A 22847-nucleotide genomic window follows, 5' to 3' on the forward strand; every position below is an offset into this window, starting at 1 on the left:
AAGTTGACAGAACTATAAACTAGTAAGCCCTGGAACTTTCCAATCACAGGACCTAGGCAAGTCAAATAAGCTGTTTTAGGTTTTCTTGTCTATAAAACTATACTAGAATACCATATTTTCATGGATGTTTGTAAATATTAAGCAATACAAGGTATACAATCCTTGGCCCAACATTTGTTTCGTGGAGAGGGAGTTCAGGAAATAGATCCACATTTTTTTGCTAGTTAATTAGAGATAAGAGTCTTACTGATTTTCCTGCTGCAGGCTGGCTTCAAATCATGATCCTCAGATCTCAGCCTCCTGAGTAGCTTGGATTTCAGGCCTGAGCCATCATCAGTACCTGGCAAGATGAGCACTTTTTAGCCTATCAAATTTAATGTCCACTATAATGCAGGTACTTACTTATACCTGCTTATTAAATCAATGAATTCAAATAAACTCTGATTGCTTCCTACTTTGATGTCTAATCTCTGGTTATAGTATAAAACACAGCATCCAGTGGAGATCAATTAGTGAAAATTAGAGATGAGTCATCACACAAAACAATAATGCATTCATGTAATTTAAAGTAATATTTGCTTGGAAAATATAAATAATTTTCACAGATATTCTGTCTTTATATATTATATTATATTAAAAAAGCTTGTTAGTGTGAGAACTGTTAAAATGTACTGCTCTAACTGACATCTGATGACTGTGCAATAATTAGAACTGTTAAAATGTACTTCTCTGACTGACATCTGGTGACTGTATAATATCAAATATTAGCAAACCATAAGTACATATGTTTACTTAAAGCATAATCTGTCCCTGATTTACCTTTTATGGTTGTAAAAGTCCTGTATCTTCTGTAGTTATGATTCCCCTATGAAAACAGAAGAGATGATATAGGATCTTAGGAGAAGCCTATCTGCATTCCCTCTCTTGTCATTCTGAAAGTCTATCTTTTCTTAGAAATGATTCAAAGTATGTTGTCATATGGAAGTGTTGATGTCACCATGACCATGAATTGAATGGTTCTATTCATTCAAAAATTATATGTTATAGGGGCCAGGCATTTGGCCTAGTGATAGTGTGCTTGCCTAGCATGCACAAAGACCAAGGTTTGATTCCTTGATACCATATACATAGAAAAAAGCCAGAAGTGGTGCTGTGGCTCAAGTGGTAGAGCTCTAGCCTTGAGAAAGCCCAAGGACTGATAACTGTATATATATATATATATATATATATATATATACATATATATATATGTTGTAGTAATGTTAGAAAGTATGAACCTAGAAAGCCTAAAACATGAGAATAAATGTTAGAAAAAAAAACAGGGAACACACCTGCTTGTTTGTACAGGAAGAGAGCATCCCCTTATGAATGTCTAATGAGCAGACCATGAATCTGACTGCCTTAACCTTAGTCTCCACAGAGTATGGTAAACAAGTGTGTTTCTTCACTGCTACTGGGAATGTAAACAAGTAAAACCACTTTAGAAAGCATCTCCTGAGTTCAAGCCCCACAAATGACAAAAAAAAAAGAAAGTATCTCCTGACTATCTGGCATTTTTTATATAAGCCAAGCTGATCTGGGATGATGCTAAGCTACTCATTCGTATTTAGCTTACATAAGAAACTCATAATGCACATTTCTATTTCTGTGTAAATCATTCCAGAATTATAATTTATCTAAAAATATGTCACATTATGTAATGGGATGACATTTCAACCTAAGCCACATCCTTTGAGATTTCTTTCTCCTATGTCAGAGATGAAGTGTTTTTTAAAATCATATTTATATTATTTAGTGATTGCTGTTCTCAATGTATTATGTGAAGTTACTTCTTTTCTTTTTTCCCTCTTATGGTTACTCTCATGTGGTTATTGTATCTGACTTTATTATCTGGTATATTGTATATGTATGTATATGTTTCTTTGAAATAGGGAAAGGAAAAAGGGAAAACAAGATGATTGGGACGGGTGGGGGAAAGGAAAATGGGGCAAAAACATGAGAAGTGGTATTTTAACTGTAACCCCTCTATACATTACCACTACAATAAAGTAAAAAAGAAAGGTGCAGCATAATCATATATGCCGTTTATCAAAATCAACTCCAAGAAATGGAAGTAAGAGGTTTTCTGTTATTTTGCTTCTGTTTTGTGTTTTATTTTTTCACCTTTGTCGCTATTTTTTTGTACTTTTGGTCTTATATATATGTACATCTATCTGTTTGGGGGAGGATGAAGGAGAAGCACAGTAATGACAGGACAGAGAGGAACAAATGCAGCAGTAATACTCATGAGACACTGTGTTGAAAATGAGCCATACAAATTGTGAGGACATGAGAGGAGAAAACTAGGAGAAAGTTAGGAAAGGTGGGTGACACTGTTCAAAAAGAAATGTTCTCATTACCTGACTTATTTAACTGTAACCTTCTGTTTATATCACCTTCAACAAGAAAATACATAAATTAATAAATATTTAAATATTTCAACAAAAAATCAAATTCCAAAATTTTCCTCATTAACAATCATTCGTTGGATGTTGGTTCCTCATACATGTAATCCTAGCTACTCAAGAGGCTGAAGCTCCTAAGTAGTTGGAAGCTAGCTTAGGCAGAAAAGTTCACTAGGTGGTATGCTCAAAATACATAGCAAAAGCAGGACTAGAAGCCATGCCTTGAGTGGTAAAGCACTCACCTAGCAAGTATAAGACCCTGAGTTCAAACATGAGTCATACAAAAAATGGAATAGTATTCAGCTCATCAAAACAAACTTTAATACTAAATCATGATCTAGTAAACAAATGAATTTATTAAGTAGTCATCTTATTTTGATGCTTTGAGAATAAATTGGCATTGATAACCCATCAGTCAATGTGAGATAGTCATGAGCAGATCAAAAGTGTTACATCACTAAAAAGAATAAAATCATAAATTAAAGAAAATCTAGTAGAATCCTTTCATCTAATATCAAGGTCCATGGATACTGGGTTAATTGGAAACTCTTAAATATGAAATCATAAAAGTTTAACAAATTACATGCATACATACATAAATATTTTATTTCAACCATGAGAAACTAAACTCCTTTAGTTTGCATTGTTTGATATTTTTATTACTTATACCAATGAAATCACAATTTAAACTCTCCAGGACTATAATTTTTTCAGTAATTTGGACTTTTCAGCTACATTGCAATGGTTACATTTTATTTGGTTGAAAAGTTATCCTAAAAAGGCTTATGTAGAAGAACATAAAGAAAAAAAACAATTCTGGCTCTTAGGAAGAAAAGACATACTTTGTGAAAGCAAAAGCATGTAATTATACTTAGGCATCATCTAATGTCCTTAAGACTTAAGGAAGAATTGGGCATGACCCAGTATGCTTTAAGGAGAAAGTGAAGTAAATTGATTTATTGTACTCATGCTTGTCTGAAAGCTTCTACTACAGCAAAAATATTAACTAGCATCTGCTGAAAACTAGCCCTTGCACTGAGCTCTTTTATATTATATATTCTTGATCATCCAAGTAGCAAATTAGAGGTATCACTGTAGTCCAGAATACAGAAATGAAAACCTAGAGATAGCAAATTGTAAGTTTACACAATATTCAGAGCAAGGATTGTAAAATGAGTATTTTCTCACTTCGGAGTCTGCAAGTTTCATGTGAGGAAAACTTAACGAGACATTAACCTATGAAACTTTCTTAGTCTATAAAATTACTAATTACTAAAATTACTAACTTACTAGTGTAAGTGCTGTTGGTCTTTATAATCTAGCTATCTATTAGACATACATATGTTGATCACACCTGTAGTCACGATTATTCCGGAAGCCTAAGTGGGAAGATATCAGACCGGAGCCAGCCTCAAACAAATAGGCTCAAAACCCTATCTATCTGAAAATAATGACAATGTAAAAGGCCGGGTCTGACTGTAGTGGTAGGAAACCTGCCTATCAAGTTTGAGGTCCTGAGTTCAAACCCCAGCATCAAGAATAAAAAAATCTAGATAAATTCCCAATTAATAATTTTTATCAAAAGATCTGATAATGGAGACAAAATTGAAGACCACGATAATTATCTGTTGCCCTATAATTTGTGAAATCCACTTGTTTATAAATCAAGATTCACCATCTAATAGAGGTCTTCCCATATTGCATAAAAGATTCATTTTTACTGTCACAGAATGTTAAATGACTAGCAGTAGAATTTGTAAAAGAGAGTTGTATTACTCGTTCAACCACTATGAAAAGCAGTATGGCAGTTCCTCAAAAGACTAAACATAGAGCTCCCTATGACCCAGTAATTGCACTACTTGGCATTTACCCAACTGTCCAGAAACAAGGGCATACTAAATCCACTAGCACAATGATGTTCATTGCAGCACTATTTACCATAGCAACGATACAAAAGCCATATAATGAATCATTGTTGTCCTTAATGTACTATGTTGTCTCTCATTTTCTTTGCTGTCCCTTGGGTATCTCATATTGTTACAAAATCTCACTTTGTTATCGGATATATTGAAATTATTTGTATTTGGTTATTTGAAATTTGATAGGGAAGGGGGGAAAACCAAGACGGGGGTGGGGGAGGTGGGGGGTGGGGGGAGGGTAATGGGTACCAAGACATGTGAAAGGGCATCAATGTATGTGAATTAATGCACCTTCCATCTGGCAAATATCATGTAACCCTTTTATTAATTACAATAAAAAATATATTAAAAAATGGAACCAACCTAGATGTCCCTCAGTTGATGAGTGGATCAACAAGATGTGGTATTTATACACAATGGAATTCTATGCTGCTGTCAGAAAGAATGACATCTCCCCATTTGTAAGGAAATGGAAAGACTTAGAAAAAATCATATTAAGTGAAGTAAGCCAGACTCAAAGGAACATAGGCTCAATGGTTTCCCTCGTTTGTCATAATCATTAGAGACCATGGACTCTTTTAGCAGAGATTTGCAATAGAGCAAAACCTAGATACATAAGGCCATACAGTATGATGCTAAATGAAAGGACCTCTAGGATATAGAAACAAAAGCCATATAATGAGTGATTGTTGTCCTTAATGTACTGTTATCTCTCATCTCTTTTACTGTCCCTTGGTTATCTCATATTGTTACAGTATTTCACTTTGTTATCTGATATATTGGATATATGCGTATTTGGTTATTTGAAATTGGATAGGAAAGGGGGGAAAACAAAATGAGGGTGAGGGTGGGGGGGAGGGAATGAGAAAGGGTATCAATGTATGTGAAGTAATGCACCTTCCTTCTGGCGAATGTAATGTAATCCTTCTATTAATTACGATAGAAAAATATATGGAAAAAAATTTAAAAAAAAGAGTTGTATTATAATAGAGAATAGGGGAAAATAACTTTAGTGAATTAAAACAAGATCATTTTGAAAGATCTGGAATATATCAGCATTTTCTCTATTCATTTACAGCCTTGCCTAAGAATTTGGACTGCAGAATCTTTGATATTTGAGAGTAAGACTGACATGATAGAACATAAAACGTTGTTTCTTGTTATTCAGAAATGTTATGTCAGTAGCTGAATCTGTCAGAAAAAGAAATAAAGGAATCTATAAGTTGCCTTTAGATTGATTTATTGCCACGTTTAAACTAGTTTTACCACCTAGAATTGTTTTTGCCTCATCAGTATGACTGAGTCAGTGGGCTGGAAAATAAAAATTTCTGAGTTCCATTTTTACTGTGTGGCAGCTAAGAACTTGAGCAAGAAACTTTTCCTATTCCTTTTGTTCATATAAAAATTAAACTTAAAAAAGTCTAGCTTCTGTAATGATTAATGTTTCATTAACTGACCAAATCTACTTCTAGTTAAAGCATACAGCTATCATGCATTGAAAACATTATAAAAAATTGCATGTCAGTTTGTAACTACATTTTAACACTCTATCATTTATTTTCTTTTATTTCAAGAATTATAGGAATATAATAGATGAAGTACCTTTCCAGAGTGTCTTAGTTTACCAAACTATACATCATCCATTTTGTCACTGAAGTCTTACAGAACTCTTTTGAGCTCATCAGGCACCCTTTCTATGTGTCTTTAATAAACTCATTTTTCTGCTCACTGAAAGATGAAATGTCTGCCACACTCCAAACTGTGATCATTCTATATGCCAATGGCACCTAAGTCACTTTATTTTAAAAAGATGGGAACCTGAGTAGTTTCACCAGAAGATTGCTCCTTTAACTTCCTGCGAACCCACTTTTGCCATGCACATCTGGTCTCACTTTTCACTGAATCTGATGAGCCCTAACTTCTTTGAGGAACCACGGATTAGGAAAGGGAAGACTGCATGACTTCCACTAACTGTCTTAAGTGACAACGTCTGACTATTAGTCATACCTAATCTTTCTATCTTAAAGACCTTTTTCTTCATGCTAAATAAGTAACTTCTAAAAAAATTAATATACAATATAATAAAAGTAATAATCATTACACTTAAAATAATTAAAGTAAGTAATTTTCTCTACCATACTGCCCTGTCAAACTCAAATAAATCTAAGCCTTTTCTTTATTCACATCTCCATTTTCTCAGCGCACCCATGTCTAAGAACCAACCACAGGATGAAAATTCCTCTCAAAATGGTCTTGAAAACACAAGTCATTAAGGTTTGAAGATAGGTCCACAAATTGGATAGTGGAGGGCTGTTGTTGCCATGTTTATTTCAACCTCTTCAATGGTGAAATGCAAGACAGATAAATCTATAGGTGAAATTCACCTAGGTTTCTTCCTTTCATGTCAAAGGACAATTTCCCTTATCACAAATACCCCTCCACACAAGCATACTTAAGTGTTCTTAATTCATGGATGATGGATACAGAACTGTGATTTGTGAGGGGGAGATGACCCTTTGGATTGCCAGTTTTTTTTAAACATAATTTTTTTAACCTCATTGAAGAGTATCTGAGGATGAGCAATGTAATGTCTTACTGTAAAAAAAAGTCCTGACACTTAGTGATTGAATATAGAGATTCCCTTCTTGAATACTTGTTTACTAAATATGTCATTTGAAATATGATGTAAAAATCAATGTTAATAAATTCTTTAATAAGCTGGCTACCAACGAGGGCCATGACGGCCTCTTCCAGCCCCGTGCGCACCACCTAAATAAATTTTCCCTTACCTAGACCGGAGCAGTAAAGAAATATCCTGACAAATAAGCTATAAAATGATATTCAATAACTATATTTTATTACAAAAAGCACTTTAGATAAACTGTCCGAATAGCCTTTATATTATAAGCCTTGTGTTAGACATAATGCTGTTAGACATAACTGCATTTTAATACCACAGCATTTATTAAGAATTATAGAAACCTAGTTGATGACATACTGTTTTAATATATCATTTGAAACTTTAATAGTTATTTCATTTTAAATGATAGAATCATTACTTATGAGCATAATGATCAGAATTATCTCTAGGAATGTCTTCCAGTCAATTTGTAATGATGCGTTTTAAAAATTTACTGAATATAAGAATAACTTTGTTCCAAGTACTCTCAATAATTTACTAGTGATGTAATTTTTCAAGTGTGTTTACTCAAAATGCATTTATATAAAAACACATGATAGAAGAAAAATAGTGTGACAGATGTTTGAAATTGTAATTCTAGTCTATTATAACACATCATGATTTAAAGTATCAATCCTGTGATTAAAAAAAAGATCATAGTCTACTATGGGTATATTGAAAAGGAAACATTACATTTTTTTCTGTATAATGCAAAGTTTTTTTTTTAAAGTTTTTTGCCTGTTGTGGGACTTGGGATTCTGTTCTTAAGCATCTTTGTGCTCCAGGACAGCGCTCTATCACTTAAGCCACAGCACACAACACTACCTCAAGGTTTTAAGTGCTTAGTTGGAAATGAAAGTACCGTAGGGACTTTTCTGCCTGGGCTGGCTTCAAACCATGATCCTCAGATCTCAGTCTCCTGAGTAGCTAGGATTACAGGCGTGAGCCACTGATGCACGGCGTGTATTTATCTTTATCTACAAAAAAATTTTATAGATTCATATAATGGAAGCATCATGTTATCGAATTGGAACATCTAGTTTGTTTCCAGTATATTTTGTGAATCTATTTGGGCTACCATATTTTATCAGATGGTATCTTAGAACTTCCAGACAGTACATTAAATTCTTTTAATTAAAAGTTTAATCAGGTTTAATAACTGCTCCCCCTTGGAAACCATGACAGCAAAGTCATGGAAGTTCTTCTGGCCATTTTGCCAGCTTTCTCTACTTTTCTCATGCTGATCCTTCTCAAATCACTCTAGTTTTACTCTCTGCGCCTATAGATTCCTTTGACTTCTTAGTCTTCTGGGTCTGATTTAGTTGATATTGAAACAGGCTCGTATTGTTTTATAATTCCTTACTTCATTTCATTTTATTGATATGTTCTAAATATTCAGTTGTATAAATCTATAAAATATTTATCTATATTTATCCATATTTTTGATGGGCACAAGAACTTCTAACAAATATTGCTATTATGAATAAACAGGTAGCGAATGTTCTTGTAGCAGTCTTTGAAGTTTCTCTTTTATAGGATACCTATTTAAAACTGCAACTCCTGTTTCAAAGGGTGTGTGGTTAGCTACAGGAGAATTACTAACCTCATTTCCAAAGTAATAGCTGTTCATTATATAGCCAACAGAAATCTACGCAAGTTCCCCAATTTAATCAGCATCTAGAATTGTTGGTATTCATACTTTTAGTTTTCCTAGTGGATGTTAGATAATGTATAATTATGGTTGTGGTTTGCACTTTCTGATTATAGTGTAGAATTATATTCATACACTTTTTTAGCTATCTGTATATTTTTTGTAAGAAGACTAACTCAAAAGGATAATTATTTATTTTATTTGGGAGTAAGCATTATCTTGAATCTTTCAAATTCTGGCCCGAAAGAGATATTTTAAAAGAAAACTATTCAGTTCACAAACATGATATCAAGGCAACATGGCTGATGAATCTTGTGATTTGTTTCTGGTGTTTCTGCATGTGATTCTTTTTTATCCACCCTCTCTAGCAATCTGGGCAGAGGTGCAGAAATGCAAGTTTTTGGGGGTGGGGAGGAATCTTGGAACGCACTATTTTTCTAAGAGTCTCTGAGTAAGGTCTAGCCTGTGAGTTCTCAATAGTAACACATTATGAATACTCCACAAGTAGCTGCCCAACAATAAGGAACAACTAATTTCTTTACCAGCTTAATTTTTTTTCCTCTGACATTTGAATTGCATACGCCCTGTCAGGGAGATATTGTGTATTCCATCACACAAATAGTATTGTTTAATTCTGCACACAATGACTATGTCTTTTTATTATCATAATATAATTACACACCTTTGTTATTCACTAACAATTTTTTGTGAAATGATTCCTATGAATCTTGAGTAGGAGACAAAACTCTGGAGTGTGGTTTGCTTCACATTTATTTTCTCAATGCTGCACTAGTCTCATTAGTTTTGTTAAACAAATCAGTCAATCGCTTTGGGATACTGAAAGGCCCCATAGAAATAATTATTTATATAGTTATTAATTCATTATATTTTTTGCCAGTCATTGAGTTTGAACTCAGAGCCTGGGCGCTGCCCTACAGCATCACTTCTTTGCATGTGTTACCGAAGAATTGAACCAAGGGCTTTGTGTATAGTAGGCAAGCACTCTACCACTAGGCATGCTCCATATTTATTTATATATTTCCAGGCTATTCAAATATTAATAAACTGCAGTTGAAAGAATTCATATATTTTGAAGTATTTCTTTTTCTTAAACTGTTTTAAATGAATACTTATATCCAATAACTAATACAAATGTAAAGAAATGGTAGAAAGATCCCTTGAACAATAAATATTTCTGACTTGCAATTTTGTAAACACAAGAACATTTATGAATATAATTTTTGTATGTTGTATTAATTGCAAATGACAGCACATTTTATGACATTAGATCATAAAATGTGAAATTAGAAAGATTTATAATTAATGTACCCTTACAATTAAGGATAATATAAAATTGATACTAAACTAATAACACAACTGGATGATTAAACAAACATAAATATTAGGTACTAACAGTTGCTAACTATAGAACAATGGAAATGACATTATTAGCCATTCAGAAATTTTCTATTTATGCTTTCAGTGTTTAGGTATTAACAGTGTTTCTTTTGCATTGTATAAGGACTATTAAAATACATGCTTTTATAATTTGTTATTTTTTCATTTGCTATTTCTTTGTTGGTATAAACAAATAAATAGTACTCTTTCCTACTATACTGTACTAGTAATAATTTCTTATTCCAGTACTTTGTTTCTGTAGATATAAAGAAGATATAACACTCTTAATTTTATATGTAAACATATATGAGTTGACTCATATCTAAGTTATAACTTCTGCGTACACATATATATATGACAGAACTATGCATTATAAAACTGCGTATAAATTATTTGTAAACAATAAACATAAAAAGCATATGAGAATTAAAACTTAAAACTTATGAAACTCTCCAAAGAATGAAATAAGATCCAAATTAAATGCATAGCTAATGTATTTTGAAGGTAATGAAATTGTAGCTAGAAGGTATTTTAAGAAAACTTTCCCATGTAATTTACTTCCCATGCACTGGATGATTTTAAAGTATGGAAAATAAATTATATTAATTATACAATAATAACATATTTTCTAGGACTTTTTGCAACAAAGTTATTCAAACTCACAATTTGCTTCTTCTTATAGTTTTCAACTACCCTCCTTCCTAGAGATAGTTATCTATGTAAGACAGTTATTAAACAACTCCTACTGATTAATGGCTTTCATTTTGTTTCAGAAGTAACAACACAATTGCAATCCTAGACACTGAGAGCCAGAGAATAATGGTTCAAGGCCTGCCAAGGCACAGAAGCCTGGGAAAATCCATCTTAAAAAAAAATAAAGTAGTCTTAGGTCCAGAGTTTAGCCTAGTGGTAGAGTGCTTGTTTAGCATGTATGAAGACCCAGGTTTGATTCCTCAGTACCACACACATAGAAAAAATCTGGAAGTAGTGTTGTGGCTCAAGTGGTAGAGCTCTAGCCTTGAGGAAAGCCCAAGGACAGTGCTCAAACCCTGAGTTCAAGCCTGAGGACTAGAAAAAAAGTCTTGCAAAAAACAGGGTGGAGGCATGACTCAAAACTGTAGAATACCACCTGAGCACGCTAATCAAGCAACTACAAGGTCATGACTTCAAACTATGGAAAAGAAGAGAAGAGAAGAAAGGGAGGGAAGGATGGAGGAAGGAAGGAGAGAAATAAGAGATTTGATGACAAGATGAAGAAAGGAGAAAACAAGCATGCTAAGAAAATAAAATGAAATATTTCTCCTTTTTATTTTCTCTTTCATATTTCCTGTGTAAGATATGTGGAAATATTTTCTATTTGTAAGTTTTTAAGTTTCGGATTTACTATATTTTAAACTAAGCACATCTAATTTATTATTCAATTTTCCTTAATTATCATGATTCATTCTATATATGCATGCCACATTAAATAAATAGTTTTAGCATTTTATTTCCTCATTCCATGTATGATTTATAACTCTCTTTACCATTGGAGCTCAGGTTCCAAAATGCCATGGTAAATTCTTTTTTTGTGTGTGTATGAGTCATGGGGCTTGAACTTGCCTGGGCATTGTCCTGTGCACTCTTCAACTCAACGCTTTTTCTCTTTCACTTGAGCCCACAGCACCACTTTCAGTTTTCTGGTGCTTCATTGGAGATAAAAGACTCACAGACTTTCATGCCCAAGCTAGCTTTGAACCATGATCCTCAGATCTCAGCTTCCTGAGTAGCTAAGATTACAGACATGGACACCGGTGCACAGTGTTAATTTTTTTTATTTTCCAATTCCATACTGCTCCTCATGCTTCACAAATTGAAGAGTTTTGAGATTGTTTTTCTTTTTCTATCCATATTGGCATATGTAATATGAACTCTTCAGAAAATTCTTATTAGAGGAGAGATTTGAAACAAGTCAAGAAATTTACCTTTTCGCCTGGCATGTTAGCTCATGCCTATAATCCTAGCTATTCAGAAGACTGAGATCTGAGGATCAAGGTTCAAAGCCAGCCCAGGCACAAAAGGGCCTGAGACTCTTATCTCCAATTAACTTCTAGAAAACTTATAAGTGGGGCTTGGCTCAAGGGTAGGGCGGTAGCCTTGAGCTGAAGAAGTCAGAGACAATGCCCAGGCCCAGAGGTTGGGTGGTAACCTTGAGCTGAAGAGCTCAAGTACAGCGCTCAGGTGGGGTGCAAGCCATATGATCCACACAAAAAAAGAAAGAAATTTACCTTTTCCTTTCAAGACAAATAAATGAAATATTCGACCACATAATTATAAGGTTCCTTTTTAAAATAATAACATTACCAGCACACCAAACTTGATCCATGCTATGGTTAGAACTTAAAAATAGAATAATAGTTTAGATGCATTAGAAGGTACTATACTATATTATAAAATGCAATATACTGATTATAATATGAAGTATAATATAAAACATTGTGATATAAAATGGTATGTAAGTGGCTTACTTTGTATGTGTTCGTGGCACTGAAGTTTAAATAGAGTGTAGCAAGCTTCAGACTTGATAGACAGGCACCTGAGTGCTTAAGCCACACCACTCACCCTTTATGCTCTATATAAAGTCTTCCTTTTTGGCCCAGCCATCCTGGAATATGATCCTTCTATTTAATCTTCCTGTTATAGCCTGGATGGCAGCCCCATACCACCACACCAAGCTTTTCCCCCTTTAAGATTGAATATCATGAATGATTATCCCAGACTAGCCTGATGCCCTCAGTCTTCCAGGTCTAAGCCTAGGATGTCGAATGTATTAAGCTGCCCCTAGCTATTTTTTCTTTCTTTCTTTCTTTTTTTCTTTTTTTGATATGGTCTTACAAACTCTTTACCTGGGCTGGCCTTGAACTGCAATCCTCTTGACTTCTATTTTCCTCATGATTAGGAGAATAGTTTTACATGGTTTTAACTATGCAAAGTGCACTTGATACATAGTTATAGTTCATTAAGTACATGTCCAAAAGACTCTCAGCATCTGGGGAAGCCCATGGGTATCATTTCTGGGACTAATCCTGCTTATCCAAGATTTATTCTCAACAGTTATGAGTGCAGTATTTCTCAGTGCCACACATTGTTTTCTTACTTCAGAACTGCCCCTCATGTAACCAAATCCTTAAAAAATAGTCCTGTGTACTCTCTTTTGATGTAATTCCAACTTTGACTTGAAGGAGTCAAAGATACAAATTATCATCCAGATGCAAATTACCTTGCTTTTGATTGAGAATGCATGGTATACCACCTGTGTCAAGCACAAACATTTCAAAACCAGAATCTGATCTTTTAAATTAAGCAATGAAGCCCATTTTCTAGCAACCAATAAAATGTAACTCTCAAAATAACCTATGTCTTGAACCAAATGTGATAGCATGTATCCACATTCCCACATACTTAGGAGGCAAAGGTTGGGAGACTTGTAGTTTGTAGCCAGTCTATGCAAATATTACTGAGACTCGCATTTCAACAAATAAGTTAGTCATGGCGGCTCATAATTGTCATCCCCATTGGGTGGGAGTATAGGTGGGAGGTTCATGGTCTGAAGTCAGCCCTAGGAAAAATGCAAGGCTTTACTTGAAACATAAGACCAGCAATAAAGGGTTGGGCCACATGATGCAGTGTAGTAGAGCAACTGTCAAGTAAGCATGTCACCTTGGAAGTTAAGCCCCAGTGCCAACACCAAAAATAAATTACATACATTTTATCCTAATAGAATAGAAAGAATGGAATACAAAAATAGAACATTAGGTATAACAAGAATAATACAAGTAGATTATCATATGTATATGTAGATTATCATATATATATATGTATGAGGAGGAAAAGGAGGCTAAAGGAATATGCTTGAAGGGGTGAATTTGTTCAAAGTACACATCTATGAAATTATCACACTCAAACCCTTTGTACTAGTAATATGCATTAATGATTTGCTTAAAATACAATGCTACGAGTAAGAATTTCATTAAAGGTCTACCAAAGGATATCAAATGAGACAAACACTATTAGCAGATAGCAAAATTAACTGAAGTTACAGCTCTAAGTTTAAATCAATAGTATAGATTTCTTTACCTAGAAAAAATACAGCATGGTAAAACAAAACAAATCTAGCAATAAAATATACCTTGGCTGTCTAAACTGTAAGATTATTCTGTTTAAATATAGAATTATCTCCAATTGACTTGATGTTTTACCAAAGAAAAAGTATTCTGCCGTCACCAGACACTGATGCAATGGGTTGTTTTTGACAGCAGAGGTAAATATACTGCTATTTATTCTACCTTTGAAGTAAAGGTCAATTGATTTAGTGAAACTGATTTAGGGCTCTGTCCAGGTCAAGTGACCTTTAGTGAGCAGTTAATCCATAGGTGAAGGGGAAGTCATCAAATACAAATTTCATAGAGACAAAATCTTAATAAAGCTGTCATATGGCTGAGTAGATGATATCCTTTAATTAGTATAGTTTTAAAACCTCCACTTACATCTAAGCAAATGTTTCAAAGAAGCTAATTTTTCACTTAGAAACTGTGAAATATTAAGCTGTACTGTGAAAAATAAGGAGCCATCAGAATCTAAGTGATTATTTCATATTTTGTTGTTGTCATTCAATTCAGGTGATGGGTGAGCAGGATGACTCTAGAATCACATTAATTTTGAAAATGCATCACAAAGTTGGCATTATGCAAAGTGAGTCAAAGATTATTTTTCAATCCAGTGCAATATTCCACTCAAGAGAGAACATTTGTCTAATCTAGGGTTTTTCAGTTCAACTTTTAACTGAGACAGGACCCTATTTCTTCACAAAATTTGTGACATTCTCCTTTTCCCATGTGTGATTTCACTGCTGATCTTTCTTCCCCTATATGAAAAATTTCTGATCAAGTAAAGCATTACTAATAAGTTATTTCAATCGACAAGTATTTTTGATAGTTCCTGAGTGAAACTCAAGAAGTTCATAACCAAGTGGGGAGACATTTAAATAAATTATCATAAAGATGTCGTATCTAATGTATCTATTAAGGTTACTACAAAATAGGTCCCCTACATTCCTTTTGTAAGCTTTGGAGACCCGAGTAAGCTTTGGTACCATACAGTTTTATTTGACCTCCAGATATGTATAATATTTATCAACACAGAACTGAATAATAGAAAATACAAAATATGCAACTGGTTTTAACAACAAAGTTGCAAATATACACAACCAAGCCTTTATCCAAACTATATAAATAAACATATATAAGTGTTAGGGATAAGGGAATGTTAAAAGATAATATGAGTAAGAAATCATATTCATACTTCTGTCTTGGATCATTTATCTTCAATTTGAAATGCTTCTCATAAATGTACTAACAAATTTGCCAATTCCTTTATTACTAATAGAGTTAAGCATTTTTCATTTTGGTATTTGTACTTGCCTTGTGAATGACCTTGTCATATTCTTTGCCAATTTGTTGTCATTCTAATGTAAGGAGACTGAACTCAGCACCTAATGTTCTCCTTTGGCTTCCTTGCCCAAGACTGGTGTTCTACCACTTGATCCATATCATCAGCCTAGGTTTTTGCTGGATAATTGGAGGTAAAGTCAGATTTTCTGTCCAGGGTAGCTATGGTGAAAAATACAGACTGGCTTTTATTTACCTTCTCTGTGTTATCTACGTGCCTGTTTATTTATTACTAAGAAATTAAATATATAACTGAGAATACATAAATAATTTTAATTACAGTTTCTGATTTGGGTATGTAATTGAGTAAGGTCTTTCTGGCTTCTTAAAATGTGAGCATATAATTATGTTTTCTGCTTTTAATAATTTGCCTGCTAGTTTTTACTTATTAGGTATGCAGAAGAAGGAATTGATGTGTCTCTTTCTGATTCTATCTTCTCAGGAGCTCAGCTGGTATGCTAGTAGTGTCCCTTCACATCCCCCGCTTTTTGGTATGTCTCTGTTACCCTCATTGCTGCTTCATCACTCCTCTTCAATGCTACCATGTGAGGCCACAAGGATTCTCACAGTTGTGCCCAGTTGTGCCAATACTCATTGCTACCTCCCATTTTTCCATTCCGTGGTTACTACCATAACCTTTAATATTCCCCCCAAATGATGTCAGTGATTGCAGATATTCTACATATGAGTAATTCTTTTTTCAGTACTCTCTTTTGGGAAGCATCTAAAGTAATAATTATGATATAAAACACCCTAATGTTTAAATCTCTGTACTTATAATTGAGAAATTCATATGAAATTTATTTGTCCTTCCTTCTTTACCACTCCTTCCATGTACTTAAACTTTGATATTTCCACAGGGATATCAAAATATGCTCACTAAAATTCCAACAGTGCAAAATGAAAATTAAAAGGAAAAGGTAAGAGGGAAGGAATTATAAAGGGTTAAGGTGGTTTACAAACTTCTTGTAGTTTTGAATACTTTATAAGAAATTGAGAGAAAACATAAAAGAAGGCATACATAGTTTCTACCCTGATCCTATAGTTAATTTATGTGGACTGTAATGAGTTAAGATTTATAAATTTATATAAGAACACTGAAAGGGTTTTAAAATTGAATCTTGGCTAAGAAAAGTAAAATTCCATCATACAATTTTGTCTATTTTTCTGTAATGAAATAATGCTCTTTGTAACAATTTCATCTACTCCATATTTAAGAACAGTGATTGGTTACCTTTTCCAAGACAGTAGAAGTTTTAGGCTGTTTTCACAATTTCCACAGCTCCTCAGTTTATAACCATATCTTCTAAAAGTCATGAAGTGATGAGACTAAGTGTGGTACAGGTAGTAAACAATTTTCTAAGTTCACACAGAAAGTAGACAAGCTTGTTAAGACTTCCATCAAGATCATCTCATCTGTGTTAGAAATCTTTATAATTCATCATTCCATACTAACATCATCTTTGGACATCCTAAATTCTTCATAACATCTCCAAAGAGAATTAAGGCATGTTAATTTTGCAATGCACAGATAATATTTTGCAGTACTTCTATAAATAAAATTATCATTCTCATTGAGATATTTAGGAAGCCACAACAAATCAAAGAAACACTGGATAAACTGGATCATATCAAACTAGAGTTTCTGTATGGCTAAGAACATAGCTGGCAAGATAGATAGAAAGCCCACAAATTGTTTCTGAGTCTGTAGTCTATTTGCAAGTAAAAAACAAAAGGCTACTTAGCACGGTATTAAGACCTGTGGATAATAATTTTGAGCAAAGCAGACATAATCCAGAGCAGTTTAGCAAAGGAAACAGGGAACCGTCTTAAAAATCAGCACTTCTCCAGGTGAATGCATGAATGATTCCTATGCACCACAATGTAACTCATCATTTTAGCCCATCCTAGAGACTAGACTCATTTTAATGAATTACCTATTCCCAACCTTTGAGTCAGTTGCCATGAACAGCTATTGCTTCAGAATTCATATACTTCTTGGAAGATATTAATATTATCCTTCTCAAATGACATACAGCTATTAATTTATTCTACTCACTTCCTTTTCAATAAACGAAGTCATACGAAATAGTGTGTTTTATTTGGTAGAAAAAGCATATATCTTTAATATCTATATTAGTTAATTTTTCTCTTTCAAGCTGAATACCTGAAAATATACACTTTCTAAAGAAAAGAGAAACATGACATGTGGATATACAATCAAATCTACAACAGCCCGCCTGAGGCCTGGTTTCTATTTTCTCATCCCCAAGCTAAAATCTTTCCTGTCCCTGCTGCTTCATTTACCTTAATGTAGAAGAGAAAGATTTCTAGAACTAAACAAATACCTTTATCCATACAAAAGATAAAAACAAGCACAGGAATTGTCATTACCAATTTAGGCTAAAATTAATCTTCTTTTGTGTTTAGTTAATGATTTCGCTACTCAAAAAATGATAGCATAAAAGAAACAAGAAGTTTGTATGACTTTTTGGAATATTCTGAGATATTTGTGACTACTTTTCTTCTCTTATCCCTTTACTTCCTCTTCCTCATTCTCTCCTCTTCTCTCTTCTAGGTTATCTTCTCTCCCCTTCCCTTTCCTTCCTCTGGTTTATTCTCTCTTTCCTTTCCTCTTCCTCCTCCTCCTTCTCCTCCTCCTCCTCCTCCTCCTCCTCCTCCTTCTTCTTCTCCTTCTTCTTTTTCCTCCCACTCCCCTCTTCTCTCTTCTATTCTCTTTTCAGCTTCCCTCCCGTCCATTCTCCTCCCCTCTCTCCTCTCCTCTCCCCCTTTCTCTCCCTTCTTGTCCCTCTTCCTGTTCCATTCTCCTTCCCTTTCCCCCCCTCCCTGTTTCTTTTCTTTTCTCCTTCCTCCCCTTTCCTTCTCTCTCCTGCCCTCCCTTTCGCTCGGTTGCTTTCCCCACAATCTCACTTACAACATGCTGTAACAGGTAGTTAACTTGTTAGTTTTGCACTGTCTAACATAAAGAATAAATATCCTTATAAATCCTGAAAAATGAAAGGGCAAACATTCTCCTGGAGAGTGGTTTGAAACTGTGTTTTTATATGGAATGGATACAGGATAAATTGCTCTCGAGAACATGTCTTTAGGACTGAAAATGAGGTGAGTTTCTGAGTCCAAACTTGGGAAAGATCTGTTTATGTAGCTATCTTGGATAGCTTCATAATTCCATTGGATTCTCTCTCTTCTAGGAATATAAGCACAATAATACGACAACTTAGAGATGGAAGATTCGCTTCTGGTTTAAAACTCTGACGATGCTTTCCTGGGGAGAATGAACCATGCTAGGTAGCACCAAGGAAGGTAAGTAATATGGGACCCTAGTTTAATAGGGTGAGAGGGACTTGTTTTGTATTGCTTTGTGCTCCTGGGGCTTCAACTCTGGGTCTGATTACTGTGTCTGAACTTTTGTGCTCAAGGCTAGTAGTGCTCTATTACTTGAGCCATAGCTCTATATCCAGTTTTGTTTGTTTGTTTTGTGTTGTGGTGGTTAATTGGACATGAGCTTCTCAGTGATTTTTTCTGCCTGGGTTGACTTGGACCTGTCATCCTCAGACCTCAGACTCCTGAGTAGCTAGAATTACAGGTGTGAGCCACCTGCATCACATTGGGAGGGTGTTTCTTAAAGAGCACAAGACAATGTGCTGGAAATTAACTTTACAACTTGGGAGGGAGTGGGGAGAGGGAAAGGGGGATAATAACATGGAAAGGGTTAACAATGTTCAAGAAGTAATGTACTCACTACCTTACCAATGGAACTGTAAGCTCTCTATATATCACCCTGAGAATACAGATAAAAACAGTAATATTTTCATAAATAAAAAATAAATTATAAATTCTTGACAAAGTTCAAAACTTAATTTTCCTTAGCTTTATAGTAATATATTTCTTTCCCTCTTCTAAGATGGGTTCTATCCTGAGATTTCCCATTAATTATCTCAGCTGAACTGTAAAATTTCAAAAAAACTTTCCACTTATCAAGTCAATTTTAGATGCTATAATGAAAATTTTTCAACTGATTTAACTTTTTAACTCTTTTAGAAGTGCTGTAGACTTAATTCTGTAGTGAACTATAATGACAACCACCTAAAACTTCTGAAATGTTTTACACATATTCATCTGCGTTGTATGATTCTCTTCAAATATTCCTACTTCCACTCTTGTGTATTCATTAAAATAGAGTTTTTCATTATTGATGCATTTTATAAAAATCCATTAAGACTTCAATTATTAGTATACTTGTGTTAATATTTCTCCCTCTGATTCTTTTACAAAACTTTCCATTATTCATTTTTGCCTAATATTAAGTATATTTTACTTTTTTAATTCAACATTTTTTCATCATGTGAATTTTATTCTAAGATATTCATATTTTTAACTTGTTTTTATAGTAAATGTCACCTAATTGTAAGGGTTAATCATCGCAGCATATTAATCTGTTATGATCATAAATGTCATAATTTAAATAGCTTATTATAATTTCATTAATACATTAATTTATACCATATAAATTATTTTAGAATTACAACTTATAAATTACATTATTATTAATATAAGAGCATGACAATGAATTTGGGGTTACACAAATACTCTAACCATAACAGAAAATAGGAAAGAAATTGAGGAGTCACCACCCACAAGAAGTGTCATGAGCTTCTTAAAATCAATACCTAAGTTATTTTAAGGAAAACATTTTTAATATTACTATCCCTTTATTACATTATGAGAGCAATGTATAAGGATACACTTCCATTTATTACTTTCTGATTTCTAAGGCATTTTACCGCATTTAAAGCTTAAAACTAAAAGTTATTCAAATCTAAAGCATTTTATTTTCTCCATAAAAGTAACATGAATCAGTGTGAGCAATTTTTAAAATAAAAAACTTACTGGAAATGGAATATGACACCACATGGCAAGTTCTTTTAATTACTGGAAATATCTCCTGTTGATCTTTGGCTGCTGTCTTCTCCTCCAGCTCAGCCTCCACTTTAAAACAATTCTGATCATTCTAAAATTGAGTTATGTAGACATGAAATAGTTGCTTCACTCAAATTCTCATTTTCTACTGCTTTCAAGGACTAGGCAATTGCTTAGTAGCTTAGAAATTCATGCATAGCTCTTTCACTTTGTGTCACGCTGTGTGGTCTGGGACTATAAAGCTCTTTTATTCCCAGGACCCTGTACTTCTTTCATAGCTACAATGCCCCTGGCATGTACTATGGCCTCCGCCTAAAACTCCCAGGACACACACCATCCATTTTGCTAAATAAATCACACATCCTTCCTCCATGAAATCAGGCACTACTTCAACCAATGACTAGATTCAAAATTTGTCTCACAGGCTATCAAATTATGTGACTTCTCCTACTTTATTGCTTTCTGTTACTGTTATTTCTACAAATATTTACTTGAGTTGTTTATATAAGCCAACGATTGCTCTGGAGAAAAACATTGACAGTAAACAGAATAGACAAAAACACCTACACACTAGAGTTTACATTGCAACCGGGATTAAAAGTCAATAAGCAAATGCTACAATGTGTAGGTGAGATTTTAATAAATTCTGTGGCAACTGGTATGGAGAAAAGGATTTGGGGGACATCCACTTTAGATCATGTGAACACTGGTATATTTAGTAACTAATTAACAAGTATTGCAGAAAACAGAAGCTGAGCAAGTAAATTTTTGGAGGGTGACAAATTAATATTAAAAGTATAGAAATGGAGATCGGCGGAAGATGGTGGCGGTTCAGGGTGAGACATACTGAGCTCCTGCCAAGATTCACATACTGGCAGTACAGGAGACAGTCCTCTAACAGAAATTGATCCTAAGTAAGCTTTAGGACCACAGAGAATTCAGGCAGAGAGGAAAAAAAGGAAGAATACCAGAGCAAAAAGAGAGCATGGAGCTCTGCCCCGGATTGGCCAGGGAGACAAAGGCTCTTCTGAATCAGAGCAGAGACAGCTCCACAACAGCACAGACCTGCCAGCTGCAGACAGAGCCACACAGAGCCTGCGCAAGCCCAGAGCTGACACTCGGCCATGCACGGACCAGCCAGCTTCATGGAACCGGAGAATCCAGCAATTTGTGAGTACTTCAGAGGAGAAGTTTCCACTTCTGCTCCGGAATGGCATTGGGAGCTAGCCCCTCCCCCTCCAGCTGAGAGCAGCACCATCTTGACTGCTGGCAATGACCCAGGCCAAAGCAATTGGAATCTGAGAGGTGTTGCTGACAGCACCATCTTTCTAACTGGCAAAGGATTTCCCAGAGATCCCTTAGCCAGAAATCTCGCCCCAGTGCTGCTGAAGTCCATTCCTCTGCGCCACCCACAGACCTGGTAAACAAAGCCACCTGAGGCTCTTTCAGCTTTGTTTTACCAAACAAGCAATCTCATCCGAAAAACCACAAAGAAAATCACAAGAGAAAAAGACCTTGTGAAGTGTTTAAATCCCGAATTTAGTGGAGACACAAGTTTCCTAACCTGCCCACCCACCAAAAAAAAAAAAACCCAAAACCAAAAAAACTGAAGAATACCCTTTATTTTTTTACCCCATTTCATTTGCATTTTTGAATGTTATTACTTTTCTCTTTGCCATTTAACCTACACCTTTTTTTCTAATGTTATGATTCATTCCTTTTATTTTTCTTTTTTTCTTTTTTTCTCCTCTCTTTTCCCACAATCCTGCTGTCACTGTGGTCATTCCTAGAAACACAGTAACAGCTCTGGGTACAGTCTGAATAAAAACGATATCCATATTGATACAGTCACCTGCTGTTTAAACTCTGGGTTCTCAACCCTAGCATCTCTTTGGTAAGAACTCAGAACAGTGAGGAATCTCCCCCCACCTTTTCTTTTGTTTTTGTTTTTGCTTGTGTGTGTGTGTGTTCTGTTTTCTTTTATTTTGTTGCTGTTTTCTTTTTCCTTTTTTCCTTTCTTAAATTGGTATCATTGAAATCTCCTATATCAACCTCTCTCTTTTCTCTATGTATTCTTCTTATTCCTCTTCATATTTTGATAAGTTTTATCTAAGTTCATCTAAACTTTCTACACACTCTACCTGTCTATCACCTTAGGTCAGTTATCCTTACATGATACCCTTTCTTCATTACTATAATATTCTTACACTCCTGTATTATTCTTTCCCTTGTCGTCTTTCATATTTTTTTTTTTATCTCTGGTCCTCTGTTCATCCTTCAACTCTTATAATGCATGCATCTACATTTGATGGTTGTTGAGCAATGCTG

The sequence above is a fragment of the Megascapheus bottae genome, chromosome 20 (genome assembly GCF_031878675.1).
Source record: "Megascapheus bottae isolate mThoBot1 chromosome 20, mThoBot2.hap1, whole genome shotgun sequence".
In the NCBI taxonomy this organism is placed as follows: domain Eukaryota; kingdom Metazoa; phylum Chordata; class Mammalia; order Rodentia; family Geomyidae; genus Megascapheus; species Megascapheus bottae.